The sequence below is a fragment of the Benincasa hispida genome, chromosome 10, assembly GCF_009727055.1.
Source record: "Benincasa hispida cultivar B227 chromosome 10, ASM972705v1, whole genome shotgun sequence".
Taxonomy (NCBI): domain Eukaryota; kingdom Viridiplantae; phylum Streptophyta; class Magnoliopsida; order Cucurbitales; family Cucurbitaceae; genus Benincasa; species Benincasa hispida.
In genome coordinates, this window is record NC_052358.1 from 6,087,924 (window position 1) to 6,101,347 (window position 13,424).

At 36.6% G+C, this 13,424-nt stretch overlaps 1 non-coding gene across 1 annotated transcript; it reads right to left on the reverse strand.

The window, feature by feature from the left end:
- Nucleotides 1-4,302: 4,302 nt before the first annotated feature.
- LOC120089538 lies at nucleotides 4,303-4,409 on the reverse strand. Its single transcript, XR_005485214.1, has one exon. It is a non-coding gene; the product is annotated as a small nucleolar RNA R71 (small nucleolar RNA).
- Nucleotides 4,410-13,424: the final 9,015 nt, after the last annotated feature.

Below are 13,424 nucleotides of genomic sequence, written 5' to 3' on the forward strand. Positions count from 1 at the left end.
TGAACCGATTGACTATTTATTTATGTAATAGATAGTTACTTTGATCAATTAAATTAATATAAGCATTATATTAATTTAATTAATTGTTTAAGTATCCAATCCCGGTCAAATAATTTATTTTATTAATTATGCATTTGATGTATGATTTTAATTAATTATTATATGTCATGATGTATGTCATATAGTATAAAATCCCACCATAGATTATGCATTTAATTTCATGCATCATTTATATTATAAGTGTCATAATATATATAATTGCACGATTTATTTTTTATAGCATGCTCTTGCATCATATAATATAAGTGTTATAATGTATGTTTGCATGTATTAATAACATTGCCATGCATAATTTATATTATAAATGTTATAATATATAATTTTGTGTATGTATGGATGAATGTTATTAATTATTTCATTACATTATTATATAATTGTTATATCTTGTTAGTAATGAAATGGAATTGCATGAAGCATGGCATTAGCTTAGGTAATTTATAATTGTAATAATTTACTAAGTTTGTCAATTAATGCAATTGTTTGGTTTTAATTTCTTTCATTTGTTTATAAAAATTATAATTAAATGAAATTAGAAATCAAAATCAATAATTCAGAATTGCATGCAAACCTTAGGTTAAAATCATCTTTTAAAATAGTTTTAAAATTTGATTCACATAGACCTAAGATCACTTTTTTAATAAGACTAGAAATTAAGTTTAATCTTTTAATTAGTTTAATAGGATTAAATTGATTCTTAATTAAAAGATTAAATTTGTAACAATGTATCTATAAGGGGCCTTTTGTCTAAGGTTTGTTCTGTCTACGTTAGGGTATTTTAAATTGATGAAAACGTAACACCCCTACCTAAGAACTTACCTGGAAAGGTGAATTAGATAGATTTGTTACAAACATGCAATGTTTGATTAAAGTTTATTAAAATGTTTAATAAACATTACTCAAAGTTGTTTAACTATCCAAAGTAAGTATTACTTTTGGGCAAATTAAACAAAATACTTTGTTAAAAATCAATAGCCGAATTTTCCTAAGTTAAATAACCCTAGATATAACACTTGATGGGAAGAAAATAGGATATATGATACTTCATGTTACCTTTTCACGTTTCTCCTTAAAAGTACATACCGTGAGATCTATACTCGGTCTCGAGACATCTTTGCTTGTGTCCCCCTAAGTATGGTATTTGTACAGATCAATAACAAAGTAAATAGAGAGAGTGTTTATAGTTAGTAGGAGAAGGATGTGTATCAACATATCCTATGGTCTCTCTCATTAGTTGATAGTAAAGTTTCATGCCCGGTCTCGAGGCACCTTTGCTTTGTCTCTTTACAGATGACATTTGCATGATTCTTTACCTCTAACTCTAGTAATGGATAGGATTACTTTAGTTTTTGCCCATTGATTTTTTCCTACGGTTGGCTCACCAGGACGAAACTCTAGAATCTAAAATGAGGGGTTACATTTACAAGAAATATTAAGCGAGTTTAATAATTTCTGGACCGAACAATGGTGATTGATAGTTACAGTAACAAGGAGCTGTTCTGTCTATTGGTTGAGATAGTCTCATTTCAGTGAATGGGCACTTGATCAACCTACGGTGGCTTTTATCCCAACTCATTGAAACATTATTGCAAAATAGATGTCACTTAGGGTACATTAGATTATTTTGCTAAATTTGATTGGTTTTTCAAAATGAGTTAATGCATAGATTACTAATATAAATAATTTGTATGGTTTTAGCAATTTATTAACTATGACTTCCGCGACACTTAATTTGCTCACTGTCGATAAACTAATGGGTGAAAATTATACAACCTGGAAAAACACAATCACCACGATTTTAAGCATCGATGACCTCCCTTTTATCTTTATGGAGGATTGTCTTCCTAATCCTGCTTCAAATGCCACTTGAAATGTTTAAAAGGCATACAAGCGCTGGACACAGGCAAACGAGAAGGTGATAATAGGCAGAAATGCACGTTATTACAACGCAAAGATATAAAACAATGAAGGATTGCGACGATAAAAATATATAAAATTACGTCCAAAAGCATTAAGTTTAGAATATTGCGATCGCATGCGTCCATCGCATTAAAGCAACTAATTTATGTATTTTTTACAGAAAAATGCATTGGCGCATGGCGAAATTGCGATCCAAGGACATTAGCGTCCGAGCGCATAAAAGATTACGACCGCAAGGCTATGCGATCATATGCGTTCGCGAAGATCTACTCAAGAAGGTAGTCGCATAAAGTCGGCGCATCAAGGTGAAAACTTAATAAATCACGATGGGACAGAAAGCCGATGACGGTTGAATCCAAATTTAGTTGACAAGCCGTTAACGGCACACTGTTAAAAGTACACTCAATTTTTCGGTGACAATTATTCAGCACATTAGACAGAAAATTAATGACATCCCATTAGTACAATCATTCGAGAGAAAAAGCTCTTCACCCTGAAGCTCTATAAATACTGAAGGCCACCTTCGTTAAAGGAGTTCAAAGAGTTCGGTTCCGCTATTCAGAATTTATAGTTCTTCTTCACCATAGATAGTCGTAGTCTGTAATTTTCTATACTTTGAAGGAGGAGGCGAGTGAAGGGAGAATACACTGAGAGATCATTCTGGTTAACTCGGAAGAGTGTCGAGAAGCATCAAAAACAGAAAGAGGGCCAACTCTTGTGGAAGCAAGAACATCTTTTGGCAGAGTAGAGAAAACTCAGTGTAAAAGCCTTGGGAAGCAAGATATTGCTACCAGGCTCTCTATCCTTACTTTCCATTGTCATTCTATATTCTGAAATTACTTATAAAATGGAAATTGCATCTTTATATCTGTCCACTCTTTATACCTTACGCATGAGTAACTAAACTGTCGAATGGGTTGAGAAGTACTTAGCTAGCATGACCTGAGATCTTCTCTTTATGCGATCATCTTGTATTATGTATGCGTCATTCATCCTTTAGAGATGCTCGGGAGGGTGGTCTAAGGATATAAGCTAGGCTTGGGAGAGTCAGATTAGAACCGCATAATCAAGAGATAGAAAGTTAGGAATAAGTTCTGTTTGTTATTAACGCATCGCATGCACCCTAGAAATAGGGTATGATTGTATGCGATCACCTTGTACCTGTGTGCATTATTCATCATCGCATAGGCAAGAAATAGAGACTTAGGAATAAGTCCTATAGACATCATCGCATACATCGCATGCGTCCTAAAATTAGAAACTATCGCATTTGCATTGAAAAATGAATTGTTGTCGCATGATTGCATAGCTTGAACACAATCTCAAGAAGCGCTAGCTAAAGACCTTCTCAACTCGTTCCTCCACATACTCATTGTACTTTCGTTGTTATTGACCATTTTCTCAATTCTGCCACATAAACTTTATACCTTAAATAAGATACCAACCAACGTATTGTTTTATTTGTCAACGCAAAGAGATCTGAAATTACCATCGCATACTGTTCCTTAGTCCCTATGTTCGACCCTGGGCTTACCAGGCAACTCAGTAGGATTTATACTTGGATATTGCTGAGAAAACTTGCATGCACAATGCATATTCCACCATCGCATTCCGCACCATTATTTCATCACATTAGCCATGCATCAAGTTTTTGGCGTCGTTGTCGGGGACTACGACAATACATTGTGCTAACGGTAACTTTTTGATTTTCTTTGCAGACTCTCCGTCTCTATGCACTGCTTCTCCTTAGGTAAGGGAAGAAGCGGGCATCGTATGAACGAAGGACAAAATCCTGAGCCCATTTACGACCTAGAGATCGAGAGAACTTTCCGAAGAAGAAGAAGAAACAACCGCTAACAACAATAACAAGAGAAAGATCCAAACATGGCGGAGCAGCCAGAAGATAGAGCATCAAATGCAAATAATATCATGGCGAACCCCATCCTATTGGCGAACGACTGCAATAGGCCCATCCGAGACTATGCGTCGCCCAACCTCTATGATTTCTCGCCAGGAATCATGAGGCCAACTCTTGACGGATCGAGGTTTGAAATGAAATCGGTGATGTTGCAGATGATTCAAACTGCCAGACAGTTTGTCGGTAGGCGTGAAGAGGATTCGCACCTCACCTTTCCGCTGAAATCTATAATACGTTTGTGTTCCCAAACATCTCCGCTGAGGAGGTTTGATTAACATTGTTCCCATTTTCGTTGTGTGACCAGGCACGAAAATGGGTTTATTCTCTCGAACCAGGGGAGATTACATCATGGGAACAAGTAGTTGAGAAGCTCATGAAGAAATACTTCCCCCCCGACGGAGAACGCCAGAAAGAGGAAGTTGATCACCAATTTTGAACAGGATATTGACGAATCGCTCATTGACGCATGGGCGAGGTTTAAGAGGCTTGTAAGAGATTGCCCGTATAACGGCTTACCAGATTGTTTACAGATAGAAATTTTCTACCACGGATTAAACCTTGCATCACAGACAGCTGTCAATGTGACAATAGCTAGAGGTATGCTTGATAAGACACACGATGAGACCAAGAATATACTTAATTGCATTTCTAAAAATCATGAAGACTGGAGAGAAAGCGATTAAAGATTGAGGATAAAAAAACAATGATGCAAATAATGGGGCCATCGCATCCCTTCAAAACCAAATGACTGCAATGATGAATTTGATACAAGGAGTCGCAATCAGTAGCCCAGGAATGCATAGTGGGCAAGTCAACGCAATCAACTAGACGACCGCAAGTTGTGCTACTTGCGGTGAAGGCCATCCAATGGAGGAATGCCCGAGGAACCCACAGTCAATCTATTTTGTGAAGAATAATCCGTTTTCTAATACGTACAACCCTGGGTGGAGAAACCACCTTAACTTCGCGTGGAAAAATCAACAACAAAATTTTTAACCAGTGGTGCAAAAGGAAGGGCCACCAGGATTTTTCACGCGAACAAATGGTCAAACGCAAAACCAAGCCAGCAGTTCGTAGGCCCTAAAATCTTCATCTTTGGAGAGTTTACTGAAGCAATATATTGAAAAGAATGAAACAGTGCTTCAGAACCAAGCGACATCCATCCGAACTCTTGAAATTCATATAGGACAGATTATGGGCGAACTTAAGAGTAGACCGCGGGGGCATTTTCGAGTTCTACTGAACTCCCGCGCAATCCAGGGGGTACGAAAAAAGAGCAATGTCAAGTTGTGACGTTGCAGAGTGGAAAGACTGTGGTGGAGCAGAAGAAGGAGCCAAGTAGGATTGCTCCAATTGCGATGGAACCGCAAATCTCGTTGACTCAAGAAGAAACATGAGAAAAGGAAGCGATGGAACCAGAGATTGCGTCCACTTTGAAGCCAGGAGAACAGGGAACCATGAAAATACAGCTGCCACCATTCCCTTAGAGACTTAAAAAGAAGAAAAATGATGAGGTACAATATCAACGTTTCATGAATATACTGAAACAGTTGCATATTAACATTCCGTTCACTGAAGCGATTGAACAGATGCCCAAGTATGCAAAGTTTCTGAAGGATATGGTGACGAAGAAGAGAAGCACTGGTAAGTTCGCAACGGTGGCGTTGATGCAAAGTTCAAAATCCATAATTCCACCGAAAATGCGCGACCCTGGAAGTTTCACAATACCCTGCTCGATTGGAGGGTTATATATTGGTCAAGCGCTTTGCGATCTTGGAGCTAACATCAACCTAATGCCCCTTTCAATTTTCAAGCAGCTGAATGTGGGGCAACTGGCACCTACAACGGTGACTCTTCAATTAGCTCATAGATCCCTTGTGCATCCAGAAGGGAAGGTGAAGGATGTTCTAGTTATGGTTGACAAATTTATATTACCAACAGACTTCATCATCCTGGACTACGAAGCGGACAAAGATGTACCCATCATACTGGGGCGACCATTTTTATCCACTGGTCGTGCTCAGATAGATGTATACAAGGGAGAGATCACATTGAGCGTGAATGGATAGAAGCTCAGGTTTGATATTATCCAAGCCATGAAATATCCTGAAGAAGAAGACCTCACTGAATCCGATGATGAACCATGTTTGAATGAAGAAGAAAAGTCTGAAGATGAAAATGAAGATAGGGATGCGACCGCATCCATAGCCTGCAATGCGATCACAGAAAAAACAACCAAAGAAGATGAGATGATCGCATCCAAAGAAGACAAGCTGAAAACGAGTGAAGAAAGAAAAAAAATAAATAAAACTATCCTTAGAACAACCATCGATAGTAGAGCCGAAGACCCTTCCAAACCACCTGAAATACGCTTTTCTGAGGCAGAATGAAACGCTTCCAGTTATAATTTCCTCTGCACTTCATGAAGATCAAGAAAATGCACTGCTGAGCATCCTGAGGAAGTATATAAAAGCAATTGTCTGGACGCTAGCAAACATTAGAGGAATCAGTCCCGCATATTGCATGCACAGGATTCGTCTCGAAGACAATCACAAAGGATCGATCGAACATCAACGTAGACTCAACCCTGCGATGAAGGACGTCGTGAAGAAGGAGATAATCAAGTGGTTAGACGTGGGAATTATTTATCCAATCATTGACAGCACGTAGGTCAGCTTAATTCTATTGAGATACCAAGGGGACCTTATGGACCTGTAGCTTGATGCTCTAATGGTATATGAATAATTAATTAAACTCTTTAATTAAATTATTCACAATTCGTGAACTTTTGGACACTCTACTAAAGACCGACAACTTCACTCTTCGCATTACAGATATATTTCTGTGTCCATTGGATATAATCATTCAACAGTACGATGACCCTTCACAAATTGCTCGTAAGTATAGCCAGGCAAAAATTACCGTTTTGCCCCTATAGTTACATCTAACTCCTTAAGTACCACTGATCCCTTTAATAAACAATAGATCATAGTCCAACTATGACTATAACCCCTATCAGGCCAGGATAGGGTATGACGACACATTGTTCAAGCCCTGGAATTAGCCCTTAAGGGAGCAATTTATCTACTTACCCCGACTTTGGAGAATGAGTGAATTTCTTCTTGTGTAGTTGTGTTCCCAGCTCCCCAATCAGACGAATCCCCAAAGTCTGTCTCTTATACACATCTAGATGTGTATAAGAGACAGACTCTCACCCATACAAATCAAAGGACCACCCTCAGTGGTAGGAATTCACAACTCACGCAGGATTCAGATCATGTTACCTATGGTCATCTTGGTGAAATGTAAGTCTTTATTATGAACGGTGTTATATAATGAGACTAAACATTTCGTGGTCTAATCTTATACAAACTCCTTTGTATAGAATATCCCCGCTCACATGTCTATACATGAATGATCACGATCAAATCATTTGTAGCACTTTGCAACAATTGTAACACCTATAAAGCGGGCCATGCTCATAGTATCACAAGGATAATGTACCCAGTCTTATCCATCTACTACAGACCATTTAAGTTATCACTTAAACATGATCTACCTGTTTGTCTCTATATACATGTTTAAGTTACAAGATAACCTTGGATGTTAGTTTTTAGGTTTGTGGTTAATGCAAAAAAAAAAAAAAAAAAAAAAAAAAAGAATCATATATTTTATTAAATAAACAATGAGTTTGTTCAATACATTTACAAACTATAGGACCCCAAGAGATTTAGGACATCAACCCCAATATGGACAACAATATTTTATTACATTTATAGACGACTATTCAAGATATGGGTACTTATATTTAATTCATGAGAAGTCTCAATCTTTAGACGTTTTCAAGTTTTTCAAAGTTGAAATTGAACTTCAACTTGGAAAGAAAATTAAGTCTGTCAAATCTGATCGTGGTGGTGAATACTGCAGTAGATATGATAGATCAGGTGAAAAACGTCCAGGACCCTTATTCAAATACCTAGAGGAATGTGAAATCTTCTCGCAATACACTATGCCGGGAAAACCTAACATGAATGGTGTAGTGGAAAGGAGAAACAGAACACTCAATGATATGGTAAGAAGTATGATTAGTCATTCTTCTCTACCAGAATCCCTATGGGGTGAGGCACTAAAGACTGCAATGTATATCTTTAATAGGGTACCTAGTAAAACAGTAGCTAAAACCCCTTATGAGCTTTAGACAAGAAAGAAGCCTAGTATTAGGCATCTTCACATCTGGGGTTGTCCAGCTGAGGCTAGGCCTTAAGGTTCAAGGAAAGAAAATTGGACTCAAGAACTATTAGTTGCTGTTTTATTAGGTATTCTAAGTGCTCTCGGGGTTTTAAGTTTTATAATCCCACTTCTAGATCATTGTTTGAGACTAGAAATACTAGATTCCTTGAGGATGTTGAGTTTAGGAGGGAAGATAACATAAGGAAAGTTGTCTTTGAATAGGAGTTAGTTTATTTTCCTTATGTGGTTATAAATGATGTCCAGGCTACAATTCCTGATTTCACTACTGAACCAATTATAGAACAAGACAACATCGAAGTCCCCGTTATTGAACCTGAAATTCAAACTCAACAACCTCAAGAAGTGTCACTAAGGAGATATACTAAAGAGAGAAGAAGTGCAATTCCATATGATTATATTGTGTTTCTTCAAGAATATCAGGATAGTGTGTGCATAATAGAAGATGATCCAATCAACTTCCAACAAGCTCTACAAAGTTCTAACTCTAAAAAATGGATAAATGCTACGGAAGAGGAAATAAAATCCATGAAAGACAATGACGTTTGGGAACTTGCCGAATTGCCATCAGGAGTGAAAACCATAGGTTTTAAATGGATATTTAAAACCAAAAGGGATTCACATGGAAATATAGAAAGATATAAAGCTCATCTAGTTGCAAAGGGTTATACTCAAAAGGAAGACATTGATTACAATGAGTCTTTCTCTCCGATTTCATCGAAAGACTCTTTTAGGGTAATCATGACACTGATAACTCACTTTGATTTAGAGCTACACCAGATGGATGTAAAAACTGCGTTTCTCAATGAGAACATTGATGAGATGATTTATAGGTGCAACCAGAAAACTTTATGTCTAGTAATTCAAAGTCTATGGTTTGTAAATTGAAGAAATCCATCTACGGTCTCAAGCAAGCCTCTTGTCAATGGTATCATAAATTGAAGTGATAACCTCCTTTGGTTTTGAGGTGAATATAGTGGAAGATTTTGTATATCATAAGTTTAGTGGGAGTAAATCAATCTTTCTGGTGTTATATGTCGATGACATACTCATAGCAAGTAATGATGAAGGTTTATTGCATGACACTAAGAGATTTCTCAAAAAGAATTTTGAGATGAAGGATCTTGGTGATGCTTCTTTTGTATTAGGAATTGAAATACTACGAGATCATTCTCAAGGTATTTTAAGATTGTTACAAAATAATTATATTGAAAAAAATTTGAGTAGATTTGACATGAAAGATTGTGCACAAGGAGATACCCCAGTCGCTAAAAGTGATAAATTTCATTTAGGTCAATGCCCCAAGACGATACTCGAGATTAAGGAGATGCAGAAGGTTCCCTATGCATATGTTATTGGAAGTCTAATGTGTTCGTCCAGATATTGCGTTCATAGTTGGAGTGTTAGGCAGATATTTGAGTAACTGAGGATGGATCATTGGAAAGTAGCCAAGTGGGTTATGAGGTATTTAAAGAGAAAAAAAGATTATATGCTCACTTATCAGAGATCAGAAGTTTTGGAGATCATTGGATATTTTGATTCCGATTATGTTGGATGCCAAGACACTTTGTGATCCTCTTCAGACTATATCTTCATGTTGGTTGTGTTGGGAATGTCCTAAAACTCACAGTTCATAAATATTGTTAACATATTCTATTTATCAAAAGTATTATTGAGTATTTTTTTCAATAAATTGTTATTGATATTGTATTTTGTTATAAAAATCCAAGAAATGAATCCATGGCAATAATATGTATACTTTAACTTTATGTGGCGACATAAAAGTGGATCAAGTTTTTGTATATAGCCAAAATGGTCTATAAGTATATGGATGAGACTGGGTACCTCATCCTGGTGACACTATTAGATGCGACCTATTTTGTATATTGATACAAATTATGTGATCCCAAAATCATTCATGTGGAGACATGTGAGTGGAGGCATCCTATGCAATGAGTTTGCATAAGACTGGACCTCGAAATAGTCACTTTTCTTTATAACGACCGTTTACTGTTAAAATTGACTATTTCAAAAAAAAAAAATCATTGACCTAGGGTAACTCGATCTTAATCTTGAGCTAACTATGTGATAACGGGCAGAAATGCACGTTATTACAATGCAAAGATATAAAACAATGAAGGATTGCGACGGTAAAAATATATAAAATCGTGTCAAAAAACATTAAGTTTAGAATATTGCGATCGCATGCGTCCATCGCATTAAAGCAACTAATTTATGTATTTTGTATAGGAAAACGCATTGGCGCAAGGCAGAGTTGCGATCCAAGGGATTCAGCATCCGAGCGCATTGAAAGATTGCGACCGCAAGGCAATACGATCGTATACGTTCGCGAAAATCTGCTCAAGAAGGTGGCTGCATAGAGTCAGCGCATCAAGGTGAAAGCTTAATAAATCACGATGGGAAAAAAAGCTGATGACGGTCGAATCCGAATTTAGTTGACAAGTCGTTAACGACACACCATAGCAAGTACACTCAACTTTTCGATAACAATTATTCGACGCATCACACAGAGAATTAATGACATCCCATCAGTGCAATCATTTGAGAAAAAAAGCTCTTCACCTTGAAGCTCTATAAATACTAAAGGCCACCTTTGTTAAAGGAGTTTGGTTCCATTTTCCAGCTGAGCCATATAGAGAGTTCGCCATTTAGAAGATAGTTAGCTTTAGTTCATAGTTTTCTTGCACTTAGAAGGCGGAGGCGAGAGAAGAGAGAAGAGGCCGAAAGATCATCCTGGTTAGCTCGAGAGAGTGCCAGGGAACGTTGAGAACACAGAGAGGGCTGACTCTTGCGAAAGCAAGAATATTTTTTTAGCAAAATACATAAACACAGTGTAAAAGCCTTGGAAGCAAGAAATTGCTACCAGGCTCCCTATCTTTATTTCCCATTGACATTCTGTATTTTGATTTCATTTATAGAATGGAACTTGCATCTCTACATCTATTCATTCTCTTTACATTACGCATGAATAACTAAACTTTCAAATGGGTTGAGAAGTACTTAGCTAGCATGACCTAAGATCTTCATTGCATGCAATCATCTTGTCTTATGTTGCGTCCATCACCCCTTTAGAGCTACTTGAGAGAGAGTCTAAAGAAAGAACCTAGACTTGAGAGAGCTAGGTTAGAATCTAGACTTGAGAAAACAAGATTAAATCCGCATAAGAAAGAGATAGAGACTTAGAGATAAGGTCTATTTGCTAACATGCATCACATGCACCCTAGAAATAGGTTATGGTAGTATGCGGTCGCCTTGTGTATGTGTGTCATTCATCATCGCATAGGCAAGAGTAGAGGCTTAGACTTAAGTCCTATAGACATCATCGCATACATCGCATGCATTCTAAAACTAAGAGATATAGCATTTGCATTGAGAAATGACTTGTTGTTATATTTGTGTAGCATGATCGCATAACGTGAACGCAATCCTAGGAAATGTTAGCTAAATTCCTTCTCAACCCACTCCCCCACATACTCATTGTATCTTTCGTATTATTTACTCTTTTCTCAATTTCGCCGCATAAAATTTATACATTAAACCAACATACCAACCAACACATTGTTTTATTTGTCATCGCAAAGTTATCAAAAATCACAGTCGCATACTGTTTCCATAGTCTCTTGTTCGACCCTGGGCTTACCAGGCAACCTAGTAGAATTTATACTTGGATTTTACTAGGAAAACTTGCATACACAATGTATACACCACCATTGCATTATACACCATTATTTCATCGCATTAACCATGCATCACTATGAACTCTAGTTTATTCAGGATTATCCTTTGATATGCATAGGTGAGAGTAGTCCAACAACACTACTCAATAAGCCTCCCATTTTGGGTATAAGACCGGATAGATAGTTGGAGACATAGTTCTACAAGATGAAATTCACTCCTACCCGACTTAGGGTTAGCAGATAGGTTGTTCTCTTAAGAGCTGATTCATTGTCTTGAACAATGGGGCCCCGCCCTCTCATGATCGAGAGGGTCATAGCTTATTAGTCAGACTATAAACCAATTGTTCAATGTAGGATCAGTGGGAGCTTAAAGAGCAAGATATATTTATAGGGGTAAAATGATAATTTTGACCTAGCTGTAAATACGAACGACCTGTGAAGGATCGACTTATCGATTATGGTTAAAATGGACAGGAACATATCTACAATGAGGAGAGTGCAACTATCGAGCTATAGTGGTGTCTCGATAGTTAACAAATATTGATTAATTCAGTTTAAATAGTTTAGCCAATTAATCTCAAATCGTTGGAGCTCATAATCTGTAGGTCCATAAGGTCCCTCTACTAGCTTGTAAAATTATCTTCAATCAATGAATTGAGTGAATTTGAAATATTGAGATTCAAAAATAAGGTTTTGAATTTGAAATGTTCAAATTCAATTAGGGTTTCTATTAATTGTATTTAATACAATCGAAACGTTTAATTTTGTCGAGATTAAACAGAAAGTTCAAAAATATTTAAATAATGTTTTAAATATTAGATGAGGTATAATATAATATTTAATTAGTTTAATTAATTATCCAATTTTATTCAAAATTTTGAAATTGTTCAAAATTAGTAATTTGATTAATTAAATTCTAAATTTATTGAAATTCAAAATTATAAAATTATAAAATTGAAAATTAAAATTGATTTTTTTCTGCTACATGTTAGTTTACTCTATCAATTGGTATCAGAGCATGATTTAAGCATTGAATTATCGTTAATTTGAGTTTGGTGAGTGAATTTCTAAGATTGCATGTTTCTTTGACTGATCTGGTAGAAATTCATTTTTGGCATTAGATTTCTTTTTAATTATGAAGTTTAAATTGTAATTGGCTCTTGATTGATCAGCTTATATGTGTGCTCTAGAGTCTATAATTTTATTAGAGTCAATAGAGTTCAAATTATGTTGTAATTGAAGTGAAAAGCAAGCATGGTCGAGTTGCAGATTTATGGGTTGAAGCTTGTGCCTTCAAGTGTCATGACGCTGTTCATGGAGCATTGCAACGTTGAACAGCATTACAACGCTGGGATGCAACGTCACGGGTTGTTCATCCCAACCAAGAACAACGCACATTGGCAAGCGATTCGCACGGAAGGATGACCGGTTTGACCGGTTCAGTCTTCATCCGGTCTGGTTCAGTCACATCTAGTTTGGTTCAGACTCAATTGGATCTGTGGAGGTCAGTTTGGGTCGGGTCAAGTGATCCAGACATTTTTTTAAGCTATTTTTTGGAATTTTTTTTTTGTAATAATTAGTTA